The sequence below is a fragment of the Balaenoptera borealis genome (assembly GCF_965194805.1).
Source record: "Balaenoptera borealis genome assembly, chromosome: 15".
In the NCBI taxonomy this organism is placed as follows: domain Eukaryota; kingdom Metazoa; phylum Chordata; class Mammalia; order Artiodactyla; family Balaenopteridae; genus Balaenoptera; species Balaenoptera borealis.
Window position 1 is genome coordinate 89246037 of NC_138871.1, and position 16797 is coordinate 89262833.

Consider the following 16797-nt stretch of genomic DNA (forward strand, 5'->3'; position numbering starts at 1 on the left):
TATCAATTGGTGAGCGAATAAACAAGATGTGTACAGCTATTCAATAGAATATTATTCAGCAATAAAACGAAAGTACTGATACATGCAAGCACATGGATGAGCCTCAAGAACATGATGCTAAGTGAAAAGTAGCCAGAAACAAAAGTCTTCAGACTGTTTCATTCCACTGATATGAAATAATCATAAAAGACAGATCTATGGGGCCAGAAAGCAAAGCAGAGTTTTCCAGAGGCTGAGGTGGGAGAATATTTGTTGATAATTATTTAAGCCAAGTGATGGGGGGTTATTATACTATTCTTTCTACTTTCATGTATGTTTAAAATTTTTCATAAACAAAAGTAAAACAAAGTCAAAAGCTAGCGGACTCTGTGGTCTCTATTAGGCAGATACCAACAGGCAGACAAGAAAATAATGCAGCACAAACAAGCACTCTTTCTCGAGGAAAGGACTGATCGATCGTGTTCCTTACACCACAACGTTCAAGCACGTGATAATTAGCCGTCTTTGCTGGGGGCTTATTTAAGATCTGGTTAAGGGTAGTGTGTATGCAAATTAACCGGACTGCTTCCTCCTTATTACAGTTGGTCAGATGATGGCATTTATTGTCCCCAGACAAACTAATAGGCACCATGACAATCAAGGGCAGAGTTAGAAATTCCTGATTTACAAATTCTTCTTGAAATTTCCAGTGATTAGAAGGAGAAGACACCTTCACTGGACTCCCAATGTGCTGGGCATGTTCAGTTTATTCACACTTACTCGTTTATTCTTCGTAATATCGAGTGCATATTCCAGGTAACAACACCGAAAAGGGGAATTTGCTGTCATAATTTTGTCCAGATGAAAAAGCTGAGCCTCACAGAAATTGTTATTCTTGTAAAATCACTCCAAGAATTAAGTGGCTAATTAAGCCAGAGGAGGTTGAAATTTATAACATCAGCCTCCTAAGCAAGTAGTTTTTTCTAATACGTATATACAGCCATGCCTGTATGTGTCTGTGTACCTATGTAAATGTGTGTGAGTGTGTGTGCAGGCATGCACACGTGTCTGCCTACTTCCTAATGCTGACCCTAATGCCAGCTGTCAAGGCCCATAATCCTCTCCCAGCTCATATTCCTACCACCAGACTCCACCTCCAATACATATCACAGGAATACTCACACCTGCAGGAGTTTACAAGCACACACAAATGTTCACATACATTTAGTTATTTTTCCCAAAGGATGGGGGAAGGCTACCAGTGGGATGGGTTGACGGTGGAAGCACCTGGACGTTTCTTCATACCTGAGAAGAGAAACTGCAGAGAAGAGCGTGGTGGACGGACGCCGGGGTGCTGGTGCAGGCGGAGTGGAGAGGAAGGGCCCCATGCTGCCTTTGTGATAGGACACAAGGGCCCTGCTAGTGAACACGGGCCACCTATGGCAGTGCGAGATTATGCTGAAATTCCAAACTGCAGACCATAAAACTAAAGGAAGGAAAATGAGCTTTGTCGATTCGGCCTTCTGGATTAGGCAGAGGAAAAGTCAAAGTGGTTTTCACCCAAAGAAGAAGCCAAGCAATCTCCCTAATTTGTGGTTTGCATAGCACATTAGTTATAAAGACGTTAAAACAGATCAGCGTACTTTGCTGTTTTGATGGTCTTGGGGGTGCCATGGCTACAATTCGCATGGATTTTTTGTCTGGCCCCCATGGGGGCCTCAGGGAAGCCTGGTTGAATGTGGTACATCAGTTGAAGTGGCCTGAACCTGTGCGCTCTTTTTTAATTTTTAACGCAACTTTGAACCCAGTGGTGTTTCTCCTGGAATCCCGCTTTCTGAGACGGCTCTAACTAGGTGACATGTCTCATAGCCTGAATATGGGCAACGAGATAGTGTAAACTGCAAGGAAAAAGGTATAAAAACTTGACCACTCATGTGCAACCCATCTGGCTCACCCTGGCATCATACGCTATCCAAGAGAGAAAGTGATCTTTCTTTTAGTCATCACAACATAGAGGGCAGAGGGTGGAGCAAAAGCTCTTCCCCTAGCTTCCCGCATTGCTCCTCTTTTGGTCTCCCACCCTGTCTACCTTCAACAGAAGAGGCCTGAGAACCTTTCTCCCTCTGAGCATTTTCCTTCCTTTCCTCCCTCCTCATGTTTTCCCTCCATCTTTTCTATCTCTGTGTGTCCTTCTGGAAAGGAGCTTGCTCCGCCCTCATCTGGCAGAGCTAGCTGGTTTAGGGAATGAATACATTCTTCCCAGCTGCTTCCTGGAAGAAACAGTAACTATGGGCATTCTCCGTCTCTGCTGGGGAAGCTGTAGATCTTTCTTCAGAGTAACAAATCTAAACCAAAATACCATTTCTTAATCTATTACTATTAATTTCAAAACATCCACGTGGTATTACGTTAACACTTCTCGTGTCCTTTTATTATGCTTTTATTATAAACCTCCACCTCATCAGGAGGAAAATGGTGAACATACAGAGAATTTTCCAGCCTCAGACTCATTCCATAGACATAGACTGAGAGGCTGCTCACAGAGTTTCAGACACTCTGCTAGGACCAGGAACGCACAGGTGTATGTGGTAGAGCCCTGCCCCTCAAAACTTTACATTTGTTGGGGGAAGGGGACTGTCAAGAAAACAGACAAGTATAATACAAAGTGATGTGAGCCATGATAGAGCTAAGTGCAGCATATTGTGGGGACATACCGTGCAGACTGTTTTGTTTGGCCTGTATGGGGATACAAGGAAGGGCTACTGGTCAGTCCTGGATTAATTCATTCATTTAAGCTACGTCTATTCAGTGCCTACCTTGTGGTTGACACTACTAGGTCCTGGGAATACAAATGTGAAGGAACTCAGGACCTGACTTAGAAAATTTCAGAATCTAATTGTGGAAGCAGAAAAGTGAAAAAGAACATCACATATGTCAATGGCTTGTGTTCAACTTACTCTAATCCTACATTTCCAGAAAAATACAAAAATCCTTGGATAAGCTTTCCTGAAAAGAATCCAATTGCTATAAATTTATATTAAGACAGCTCTTTGGAAAAAGACCTTTCCATTACCTGTTTGTAAACATTACCACACCAGCTTGCTATGGCTAGAACAAGGTAATGTCTATAGATGACAGCAATAGACTTTTTACTAATGCTAAACATAGTTGTATTAATACCATTATTTTTATACAGCATGTCATCACAAGTTATCTACTCTAATGATGATTAATATTTAACTTAACTTAGACCAGATAACTGGGTAGACTTCAATTTTAGCATAAAATATACTAAGCAAGTCATTGATTCTTCGATCAGTTCAGAATCACATACAATAAGCATTTTCCCAATAAATTTATCCAGATTATAAAACACTTGCAAGTACCACAATCACTATTCATTTGACCAGACTGAATCTGTTACAAGTTTGTAAAATATCCTAGGCCCAAAGTTGATACAAGGATTACTTTATCTCTTGATGAATAAGAGTCTGATTAAATGTGCATAGCTCTACCCAAAAGAGATGGTAGGTTCATCTCAATGTTACTTAGTAATCAGAGCTTTAGAAAACTATGCAACCTTTATAATCTCAGAATCATTGGCATTGTTCTTCATGTCCCAGACTTTTAAAGAATTGTAAGGGGCAGGTATAGACCTGGTATAGTTAAAAAAATTAGTGATAATAATTAGTCTTCTGAGATTAGATAGAATTGAATTCAATTCCCCACTCTGATGCAGCAGTTATTTTTTTCTTAACACTTTACTGATTTTATACATATGCTGTAACACCCCCTAGGTTGTTTCTTAAACTTTCTATAAGTCTGAAGTTTCAAATTAAATAATTAATAATTATAGATATTTATAGAACTTGTATATAAAATGCTTTTAGAAAAATTTAAATTTAAGTAATAAAAACAATCCCTCCTCAGCCTGAGTGTATATTTAATAATTTTATGTTTGTGATATTTACATGATCCTTTGTTTACATTACCAAAAGCAGTAAAATTAAATAAAAATGGGTAGTTTTTTAAAAATGTTTGACTTGTTTATTTATTTTGCAGGTAGTTCTTTTAAAATGTTTGACCTGTTTATTTATTTATTATGTAGAACCCACAGGATAGCATGTTTGAATTCATCTAAAAGTTAGCTCAGGGCTACCTTATCTCACTTATTTCTATAAGTACAGTAATATACTGATGCTTACTGATTTTTTTCTCGTTCCAGCCTACAACTTGTATGAGTTCTCTCTAGAGATGAAACCTGTTTTAAAATACTACTAATAATAAAGCTATTTTAAACCAGTAGATTAGTTTCAACGCAAAAAGAGGACAAGGGGGGCTCTACAACCTCACTCTTTCTAAAACAGAAAATATTCCTATCTCACACATTCATATAGATGCATATCTTGATTGATATGTGTCCATTCATGATGCATGAACATCATTAACACACGGACTGCACACTACTTTCTTTCTCTTATTTGGCTTTTATCACCGTTTTCTCTTGAGTAATATTTTCAGTATTGAGTTGAAATTTTCTGGGCCCTTGAAATTCAACTCTGTGTCCATTCATGTTCTCTCAAAAAGTTTGTCAATAAAAATGCATGTGTCATGTAGAGAATGGACTTGAGGACACGGGAGTGGGAAGGGTAAGCTGGGACGAAGTGAGAGAGTGGTATGGACGTATTTACACTATGAAATGTAAAATAGATAGCTAATGGGAAGCAGCCGCATGGCACAGGGAGATCAGCTCGTTGCTTTGTGTCCACCTAGAGGGGTGGGATAGGGAGGGTGGGAGAGAGAGGAGGAGATATGGGGATATATGTATGTGTATAGCTGATTCACTTTGTTATAAAGCAGAAACTAACACACCATTGTAAAGCAATTATACTCCAATAAAGATGTTTAAAAAAATGCATATGTCAGTAGGAGGTAGAGTTTGATACCGTATGTTTAAGCACTGCAACAAAATTATATTAGAAGTTGGCAAGTTTCCCAAAACTTGAGATACTTAAACAGGGATTGGATTAATTCAGTCAAGGATGTGAAAGACTTGTACACTGAAAACTACAAAGCATTGGTGAAAGAAATTGAAGAAGACCTTAAATAAATGAAAAGGCATCCCATGCATATGAATTAGAAAACTTAATAGTGTTAAGAAGGCAATATTCCAAAAGTAATCTACAGATTCAATAAACTCCATATCAAAAATCCCAATGGACTTTTTTGAATAAATGGAAAAACTGATCTTATGATCCATATGGAATTGCAAGAGGCCCTGGATAGAAAAAAAAAAAAAATTAAAGAATTAAGTCACAGAACTCACACTTCTCTGTTTCAACTTTTCTACAAAACTACAGTAGTAAAAACAGTATGGCACTGGCATAAATATAGACATATAGATCAATGGAATATAACTGAAAATCCAGAAATAAATCCATACTTCTATGATCAATTGATTTTCAACAAGAATGCCCAGATCACCCAATAGAGAAAAACAGTCTTTTCAAAGAATAGTGTTGGGAAAAATGGATATGAATGTAAAAATTAAAATTGAAACCTGTCTCACACCATATATAAAAATTAACTCAAAAAGGATCAATTACTCAAATACAAGATCCAGAAGTATAAAAATCTTAGGAGAAAATGTAAGGGTAAATCCTTATGACCTTGTATTTAACAATGTTTTCTTAAATATGACACCAAAAGTACCAGCAACAAAAGGAAAAATAGATAAGTTAGATTTTACCAAAATTTACTTTTTTTTCATCAAAGTACACAATCAAGAGAATGTGGAAAATATTTGCAGTATTTTCAAGAGAATGGGAAAAATTATTTGCAAATCATATAACTGATAAGGGTGTAGTATCCAGAATTTATAAAGAAATCTTATAATTCAGCAACAAAAAGGCAAAACCCTTTTTTAGTCGGCAAAGAATTCACATAGAGATTTGTGCAAGGAAGATATACAGATTGTCAAAGAGTACATGAAAAGATGCTCAATGTCATTTGTTAGTAGGGAAATGCAAAACAAAACTACAATGAATAACCAGGTAATACCCACTAGGATGGCCACAATTTAAAAAAAATAGAAAGTAACAAGTTTTGGCAAGGATAAAGAGAAATTGAAACCCACACACATTACTGGTGGGAATGTAAAATGATGCAGCCATGTAGAAAATAGCTTGGTGTCTCCTCAGAACCCTAAAGCATGGGATTACCATATGGCACAGCAACTCCACTCCTATGTGTACACTCAAAATAACTGAAAACAGGTGTTCAAACAAAAACGTGTACATGAAGGTTCAGAGCAGCTCTATTCGCAATAATCTAACAGTAGAAACAACTTACATGTCCGTCAATAGATGAACAGGTAAACAAAATGTGGTATATTCATACAGTGAAATATCAGCCATGAAAAGGAATGAAATACTGGCACATGCTACATCATGGATGAACCTTGAAAACATTATCCTAAGTGAAATAAGACAGACACAAAAAGGCAAATATCGTGTGATTCAATTTATAGGACGTACCTAGAATCATCAAACTCATAGAGACACAAAGTAAATGAGAGGTTTCCAGGGACGGCGTGGAGGGAGGAATTGGGGATGACTGCTAATGGGTTTTGGGATGATAAATAATTTTGGAACTAGGAAGTGAAAATGGTTGTACAACATTGTGAATGTACTTAATTCCATTAAATTGTGTACTTTAATATAGCTACAATGGTAAATGTTGTGCTCGCTTTGGCAGCACATATACTAAAATGGTAAAATGTTATGTGTATCTTACCACAATAAAAATATTTTTAAGTGGAAAAAAAAAGAACAAAAACATTTATTGAGTAATCTGGTATACGTAGATTGCTATAAGGGTAGTATGCTCTCCCCGGTGATGCAGAGATGTGTAAGATTCTGTCCCTATACACTGAAGTTTACATTGTACTGCAGCTAAGAACTACCTGAACGAGTAAAATTCAGTATTTTACACCTGACTAAAGATACTATTTAAAATGCCCTGGGAACACTGAGGAAAGAATACTTAATTCTTCCTGGAGAGAAGAAGGTATTCTACTTAGGAAGGATAACAAACACAGTAAGTTTTTTTTTTTTTTATAATAATGAATAATGAATAGTATTTCTTCTGTTAGAAAAGTAGAAGGACATTTCAAGTAAGGGAAACAAAGTAGAGCAAAACACAAACACATAACGTGTACAGGTACAGGCATGAAACAAAATATATATTCAGTCATCTTGGTGAAGTCATTTATGGTTATAATAAGAGCTAACAGTTTACAAAGTTAAGTTATTTAATTTTCATAACTGCCCAAACAGGGAGGCACAATTACCTCTGCTTCTATTTTACAAAATGTGAAACTGTGACTAAAAAGAGAATAGTAATTTCGAGAAGCTGCAAAGCTAGCAAACTGCTGAAGCTGCCATTTAGACCAAGTTCACACAATGCCCAAGTTTTTTCCCGTAACCACTCCTCATTGTGTTGCAAAGCAGTTGGGATTGAGAATTGAGACACAGCAGGGAACAGATGAGGTAGGTCTCCCATGAATCTCATCCTCCAGGAAATGAGAGCAATTGAATGTGGTTTTTTGTACGGGAGTAATCAAATGTGAATTTAGAAGTATTACTCTGGCAGTGATGTGGAGAAAATGGACTAACATCTACTCAGAAGTTTTACTCTGATCACCTGTCTGGGATGTTCTGGAGCTGAGGGAAGGAACAAAAGAGAAGCACAAATGAGGCACAAGGAACTAACACATGAACGCGTGTGTATCCCTCGCTCTTTATATCACTATCTTACTTAACTCCCATAACTATTCAGAAGGTTTAGAATTATAGTTTTTGTTTTATGATGAACTTTGGACTTAGAAATTTTAAATGACCTATGTAAATCACCTGGCTGGAAAGTCATGGATTTGGGATCAAATCCAAGCTTTTTTACGACCAAAATCCATGCTCACTAACAGTGTCATAACATCTAAACCATTTTCTGATTTTATAAATGGTGTTCAAGCCTGCAAAACTGGTGAGAAGTAGTCAGACACTGCATGTGCGGCTTCAACAAGCTTCAATGAGAATTCCGTCACAGAAATGCCTTCAGCAGTGACTGTCATGGAAACTTCTTTCTCTCTCTTTTGACTTGATTTATTGTTGATTTTATCATTCTGATGTCTGTGCTGGTATAACTCAAGTGGGTGCTGTTCCCACACTTGCCCATCAAGTTTTGTCTGGTCTCTTTGGATCGTGTGCACGATTGTCCAGTTCTTTGTCTGCCAAACCACTAACTAAAAATGATTTTATTTATCACTATTTCTTCATCCTCATAAGAGGGGAAAAAAAGCTTGGAGTTATCAATAAATGTATATTTAATATCCTCATATCCCCATCTTTAACCAGATACTGTAATTTTCAATGACTTGGCCTTTCCTGGTGTATTACACCACCTATTTCACTTTGTCACGTGGCTGTCATCCAAGCCAGCTCTTTATGTTTGTTTGCTTCTTTTCTCTTTCAGGGAAGGAAATTTTGACATATTAACAATAATTTACAAGGGCTTAAATGATTTACTTCAAAAAAAATCTCAAAATTCTCAAAATCATTATCTTCGTAGATATATTTTGAGTTTTTTGAGTTTCAGTAAAAAAGCACACATTAGCACCTCAACTTCAGTTCCTGATAGGAAATTATCACTGCAGTAATCTATGCCTTATTTTCACAACTGGCAGTCTTAGATGAATGAGTTAAGATTTAGAAAACCTCTCATAATGTTACAAAGTATGTCACAGTTGGACAAAGTGAAACCAATGCTTTACCACTCTCAAGATAGTCATTAATATGGGTGGAAAATGAAATAAAGAGGAAAATATATTTAGCACTTTAAGAGTAAAAAATATTCAGCAGAAAAATAGTACATTTTGCCTAGAATAGGAAAAATATGGATGTCCCAAATGTTACACAGCATTGCTACTAATTCCTGGGGTGACTTGCAGAGATCCTGACTTGTAGGGTTAGGATTGTGCCTGGATATCCACTTAGCAAGCACCTAGGTGGTTCTTATTCACCAAATATGTTGAAAACTACTAACATACTTAGAATAATAACCTGAGAAAAAGAACATTTGGAGCTCATCTTACTGTTATCTATCTCTGTTTGGATAACTGCCTTTCAGATCTCTAGTTATGGTTGTTTGGAAATGGCGCTGCTAGGCTCTTAGGTATAGACTTAGTGCTCATGAGAATGAACGTGTACTTGAGGGTATTTGAAAAATATGATCTGAGGGCTTACAGGGAGATGGAAAGGCAGATAGTTTGCAGAATCACTGGTGAAATCAGCTGTGGAAATTAGTTTGGTCCATCTGTGGATAACAGCATCAAATGGACTCAGAGAGAATCAAGGGGAATTGAGATGGAACACAAATTCAGTTTAAAATGTAGCTAGATGCATTGGGTATTTTTTAGCCTTCCAAAGTTAAAAAATTGAAAAAATCTTTTAGGCAGCCTGATGTAATATGAAATTCACCTGATTAGTATTTGGAAGCCACGGGTTAGAATCTCAGTTACACAATTTTCTCTGTCATCTCCTTTGTAGCCCGTAGGTCCCCTTTATTGATCTGTGTATCCACGGGGGCTGTGTGCCTCAAGCTGTCTAACACCCCTAATGGGTTCAGCACCCTCATGAGTCCGTCCTTCTCTGGGTCCTCTGGTAGGAGGCGAGGCTGAAGGTACTGAGGGTCATATCCTTGCAAAGCCCTGACTAACTGCACAGGACAACCAGTCTCAGTAGTGGGGTGTCTTTAGAGAGACTGATTCTGCCCTAGAAAGTGACCCCAGTGGTTACACACAGACACAAGCGAACCTGTTAGAACTGTAGGAGGTTTTTGGGGGGGAGAGCTGTTTTGTACTGTTGCGTTTTAAAGATCTTGTCATAGTTTATGTATCGTCTGCAAAGAATACCATGATTGCTTAGGTTAGGGCAACGTACATACGTTTATACCACTTTTAAAATTGGTTATATTAAGAGTACATTAGATGAGCTGAAATCTCCGTGGGATCTATAAGCCAAGACAGGTTGAGAAAAACATCTGAACAAAGATTCTCTAAGGATCTTTCAGACCTAATATTTAAGAATCTATTATTCTAGATTTTGGTGATATGATAAATGCTTGAAGGACTGCTTCCTGTATATTGACAGATGGTTATCCTGATATTTAGTTCCCTATAGGGAATCTCTGAAATAGTTTTGTAAGTGGATTCTAGGTAAATTATTTTGTAAACTAACACAATTAAATTTTTAAAAATTGTTGATGAACTTCCTGTTTCAGCTCAGAAATACAGAGAACTGGAAATTGTGTCACCCTATACAACAAGAAAAAAAGCTGAAAAATGCAAATTGATAACTTCTCTTGAATTCATCAGAGAACAAATGTCACAGGAAAAACAACTAACCCAAAATATGGGGAGAGACGGTGACCGCAGGGAGAAACAGTCCCAGTGATTACAAACTGAGGGCAGACACTGCCAGACAACATACAAGCCAGTAATGAAATTCAGCTAAGTGTTTAATCAATTCTTAGAGGCGGAGTGTGGGCTACTGCGAGAGGATGACGTCCGTGAGGACCAGTCATCAGGGTCTTATATCCCATTTATAGGCTTTTCCTGCATGAATCCAAGCAGGCACTCATGCAGAAAGTTAGGACGATTTAAGAAAGTTTCTGTGTTGCCAACTAGGGAAGGATAACAGCAATCAAAGCCAAAATTCTTCCCAGACCCATCTTCCTTATCTCCCCTAAGAAAAAAAAACCTTAATCTTCAGTAAAAGAGGAATAAAAACTGCCAACTTAGAGAACTGTGGAAAGTCATTGCAGCTGGAAGAAAGAAATAAGAGGGAAAATCTATACCTCTAATGAAACATGAATACACACCTGTCCCAGCAGCGGGTATTTGGGAACTCTCTGTACCTTCCTCTCAATTTTGCTGTGATCCTAAAACTTCTCTAAAAAAATAAAATCTTAATAAAAAAAAATTTTGTTAACATAAAAGCTTACACACAATGTTTATTGCTGCTTTATTCATAATTATCAAAAATTGGAAGAAATCAAGAGTCTATCAATGGGTTAACAAAAAAATGAATGTAATGGAATATTCAAAGATGAAAAGGAATGAGCTATGAATTCATGCAGTAACGTAGATGAATCTCAAATGAGGTTTGCTGAGTGCAAGAATACAGACATTTATGTGCTGTCCTGGGAAAGACAAAACTATAAAAAGGGAAGATGGATGACGATTGCCTTGGTTTGGTGGAGAAGAGGGCCGCTGGCAGCAAGTAGAAAACACGAAGGAAGTTCTGGGTGATGGAATGCCCTGTGTGGGACTGGGGTTGTGGGTCCACGAGCTCATGCATTTGTCAAAACACCTAGAAGTGCACGCCACAAAAACTGAATTTTACTTTATGCAAATAAAAGAAATTAAGCTGAGATTTGGGGGGAATTCAGAGAAGAGTTCAGTCTATTATAAAAAAATTTGACATTATTGCTAATGTCTGACATAATTGCCCTGAAGGGGGTGGGGATAAAGATGCTGGCCAACATAGCTTTGGCAATTTTTCTTGATACTATAAGGGTGGAGACAAAAACAAATCTACATAAGCACTGTTCTCTTGTTGGTTAAACTGCCCTTCACAGAGGTGCATATTAGCAACTTTTAAACTACTTTACACTTACCCTAAACATGTAACTATATCCTTTGTAGGTGATGACAGCTAGGCTGTCAAGAGAGGAAGTTTAGAAAGAAACTTATGGTGCTAGATTAGGACAATCGAAACAAAAAAATAAGTCACTATATCATTTATGATTATAACCCAGAGAATACAATAAATATCCAAGAGTCCAAACAGCATTCATGCATGCTTGAATAAATAATCAAATGAGTGGGAGAGCAAGGACAACTATTTTTAGAAAAGACTTCCAATTATTATATGCAGAAAGAATGAGAGAAATAGAAAATCACCATTAGAACACCACAGCCATAATTACTGCAGGCAAGAGTCACTGATGAATGCTATAATTAGGGGACAAAACTTTAAGGAGAAATAGAAAATTTTCATAGCCTCAGAGTCTCTCCCACAAAATATGTATTAATTGCTGCAGTGGTTTTAACATGTGTCTACAAATGTTTTGATAACTCTTCCTCTGGGAGGTGGACCCTAATTCCCCTCCATTGGGTGTGAGCTGTACATGGTAACGGGCTTCTCGCACATACAGTATGAAAAGGAAAAGCAGCAAATTTACAGTGGAGACATCTGACAGTAACTACTTAACAAAGTGATGAAGGCCACCAGAAATAAGTCATTTTGACATCGAATACTACTGTTATGGTACAATAAGAAGGCATATCATCTCTGTGATCTGTGTAATCTGTGGTAACCTCAAAAATCCATTAGTTCGGTCTAATCATGAGAAAATAACAGGAACACCCAAGTTGAGTTACCTTGTACAAAACACCTGTCTAGTATTCTTCAAACGGTGAAGGTCATTGAAGACAAGGGCATGATAAGTGCAGGCAATGTGAGACCATGGGTTGAATCTTGGAACTGAAAAGGGATACTCATGAAAAGAACTGGAGAAATTTGAATAAAACCTGTACATTAATTAATATCATTGTGCCAATGTTACTTTTTTCTTTAACTTCTTAATTATATAATATATTAACACGGAGGAATTTGGATGAAAGGTACACAGGAACTCTCTACACTGTGTTTGCACCTTTGCTGTAATCTAGTGTTATTTCAGGATATTTTTTTAAATCACAAATATTAAAATTACTAAAATCTGTAGGTGCATAATTATTCATTGGTTCACTTACTCATCATTTTCATATTTCAAATGTTTTAAAATATTTATTCAATGCAAAGAATTGATTTACTCATTCACTGAATTCTATATGTCAAGCAGTAGCATGTACAAAGAGAAAACAATCATAAATGGGAAAATTGGTATGGAAGCATATATTTTAGAAAAACAGAGAGAGCTTCCTCCTAGTGGGGTGAAATTTGACCTGGGACTTGAGAAAGTTTACTAATCTGAGGAAGAGAGGACAGGAGTGCCAAGAAAGAAGAACAAATGGGTGAGGACACAAAGGGAATGAGATGTATTGAAGGAATTGCTTCCTGGGGAAATAGAGTAGCAGTGCTGGGGGCAGGTCAAAGTGTTCAAAACCCCAGGATAAGAATGAGGAGCTAGACTACTGCAGGTTAGGGAAAGATCTTCATCCTGAGGACAGCTGACAAACGTGAATGAGAGTCTGTTCAGGTTTGTCTTTTATCCATGTCATTCTGGCTGCAGGGTGGAGGCCAAGATTAGACACAAGTTGAAGACACTGTGATTTGATGACAGCATGATTACAAACAGGGATGAGGTGGGGAAATACGGAAGTATTTGAGGTCGTGTGATTGTTGGCCAGTTAGATGTGGGGAGTGGGAAAGAAGGATTGGTTAAGGATTTTCCATATTTGTAGCATCTCTGATATTCCCTTAAGTGATTTCTCATATGATCAATTAGAAATTGTTTTTAAGAAACTTTCTTTTTTCTAGGTTGTTTTCATTCGTCTTTTGCTTCTCTAGCCAACATCAGAATCAGGACTTTCGACCCATTCTGTGGAGATATTGGGAAATATAGATTTAAGATGTCATTTATCAGTCACTTCTCTATTGGGAAATATAATTCCTTCCCTCTATACGACTCAGGGAAATATTCCAGAAGTTGTAGGTCAAGGTGTCATCATATGAACTCGCTCTGAAACCAGCTGACTGAGGACACTGCTTCCATTTCAGCTCTAAGCTAGTGTCGGTTACTCTCCACACTCAACTCCACTCCCATGCTCATGTGCACACAAGTTTGTCATATTTCTTAGAAATGAATGTGCTTCCAAAATATGACGCAGGAAAAAGCTAGGTTAGCATCATGTTAGTTTTGATTTAAAAAATATATCTATCTCTCTACATATAATATATAAAATAATATTTTAAATTATACACACACCCAGACATACACACACACACGTACATACTACACTGGCATTCAAGCTCCAGTGGACATTGCTGGATTAGATTGAATTTTTTTCAAAGCCCAAATCCAGTTGCTTTGGAATCTTTCTGGAGTAGGTGTGCTTTGAAACAGACACATCTGCCTTGAATGAAAATAAATGGAAGACCTACCATATTCTACCAGCAGAAACTATTTGAAGTTTTTCTAAAACAATTTCTTGGTAAACGGCTTAGTCTCCTTCAAGGTGATCTACGACTTTCCCAGGCATCTTGCTCACACTTCAATTCTTCAGCAATAGATTGCTGAACATACCTCAGAGTTTTAGCTTTGAAATATATTAAGCTGAAAATGGCTGAGAAGATGCATATCCCAGACTGCAGGGCTTTAAAGAAGTGTCAGAAACCACAAATTTCAAATCCAAAATGAACAGCAAAATGATTCTCTCAGATACTGTGTGTTTTCACATTTGTGAGGGGTGTCTCTTAACACATAATTATCTCACGTGGTCCATATTTTCACCTGTAAATACATGATGTATATCAAATTGGAAAATGCTGATAATATTATCTATGCCTTGGAGACGTAAGCAATTAAACTGAGTGAGAAGAAAAGCAAGTGGAAAGAAAATATTTCCAGAGTCATCTTGAAAACATTTCTCTCCATGATTTCCCCTAAAGTTTTTAAAGCACACACCTTGATTTATTTGTTAATCCTTGGACTGATTCAAATAGTTGAGGTCAATAAGTCCCCTCCTTTTAATGAATTAAGTTTTATTTCTATTGTAATTTAGAAGAACAACTCATATTCTTCATTACCCCTGTATATTCACACATTTAGTCCTAAAATGTAGAGATATAAAGACTCAGGTATCAGTTAAAGGCAAAATGTGGAAATAAAACAAGAGTAAGATGTATTGACAAATACTCTTAAGGATGAATTCTAAGGACACTCTTTATTAACTAAAGGTTAAGCTGATTACTTAACCTCTTACAACTTGACTTACTCTATCTGGAAGCTGAATGCAATCATAGTAATCTCAGCAGTCATTGGGTTGATTAAGTGATACAATGCAAATCATCTCTTACATAAAAAGTTTAATGCAGTGGTTCAGTGTAGTCAGATGCCTGGATTTAAGCCTATTACCACTCCCCAGATACATATATTAGCCAAGTTACATAAAATTATTCTTAGTTTCCACATCTGTACAATGGGGATAACTACAGTGTGTCCATATCATAGCATTGTTAAAGGGCTTAAGTGAATGTATGAGTGTGTGTGTGTGTGCGCACGTGTGAACTTATCTCGGGATAGTTCCTGCACATAGTAGGCATTAAACAAATATCAGCAGCTAGTACATTTGTTAATAACTCTATTACTCAATTTGATCTTCTTCCAATTTTATTAATAAATTATTTTCTATTTTTGGTACTGTTGGATTTATGCCTCTTAGTATTCATAGCATTTAAAATACTTATTTCAATAAAATTCTGTTTTTCCAAGTATTTATTTGAAAGTTTCTAAATTAAATTTATACCTTATAATAGAAAAAATCAGTTTCTAATCATTGGCACTCATGTCTGAACAGTAGTCTCTGAAACTAGGCTGTCACACACTGCCAATTTCTGAAAGGGTTCTGTTACCCATGATGACATCGTGAGTTCAATAAACGTTGCCTAAAAAAGAACTGTGCTTTGAAAATATGAATGGCACTTGTGAGAAGAGAGGAAGGAGGTTTCTTGAACATCAGTGGGTCTAATACTCTGCTTTCCAAAATGAAAAACTGTATATCTATCTAATTATATTGTTAAAATATAGATTCTTAGAGCAGTGAATTATAATTATTTTATTTTATTTGTGCCTGACAATTATTAAAATGTTTAAATGACATTATATTAGACTACTGCAAGATTTTGCAAAAGGGAAGATTAAATACAGATTCGTTGAAGAAGAATTTTAATAACAAATTTGTATGAAAATGATTAATGCTGAGAAGAGTTTTGAATGTATGTATGTCAAAATCCAAATGGATCATGGCACAGTTATTTAAAACTTTCAATTAACAAAAAAGTGTACTACATTTGTAAAAGAAATTTCATTCCATATCATGAATTAATTAAAAATTTAAAAAAAATCCAAGTGCCTCTTTGCCTAAGCACCAAACCAATCAACACTTTTATGTTTTCTATAAGATTAAAGCTCAAGTCATAATTTTAGATATAAATAGTGACAAAATAATAGATGTTGATTTATGGAAAAATCCAAAATCAGATCAAATTTTACTTGTTTTTATCTAGACTATAATTATTCAGGTAAATGTGATAAAAATATTTTAGAATATTTTATCCCAAAACAAAAGTTAAGACAGCAAAAAGTTGTTGCTTGATCCTCAGGTACTGAAAAGTTCTAACTAATGAAATATAATTGTTCCCCCAAGGTAGGGATATTTGAATTTTACTGTTTTTGAAAAGATAATGTATAGGTTGATTCATCTAGTAAGTGACCTTCAACATCTATACAACATTTAGTGCAAAAAATAAACATATGATAAAAATGAAGCCATGTATAAAAGTTTATAATACTGGACAGAATATCATGAATATGATGCTACGAGAGTAATTTAAGTCACAAATTTAAGTAATTTAAGGTTTTCAAAGCAATAAAGCAGAGGGAAAAAAAGAAGAAAAATGTGATTGATATCAATTGGAATTACCTAGTCCTTTTAGATTCATACAAAATTAGCTTGAATTTCCATCCCATGTG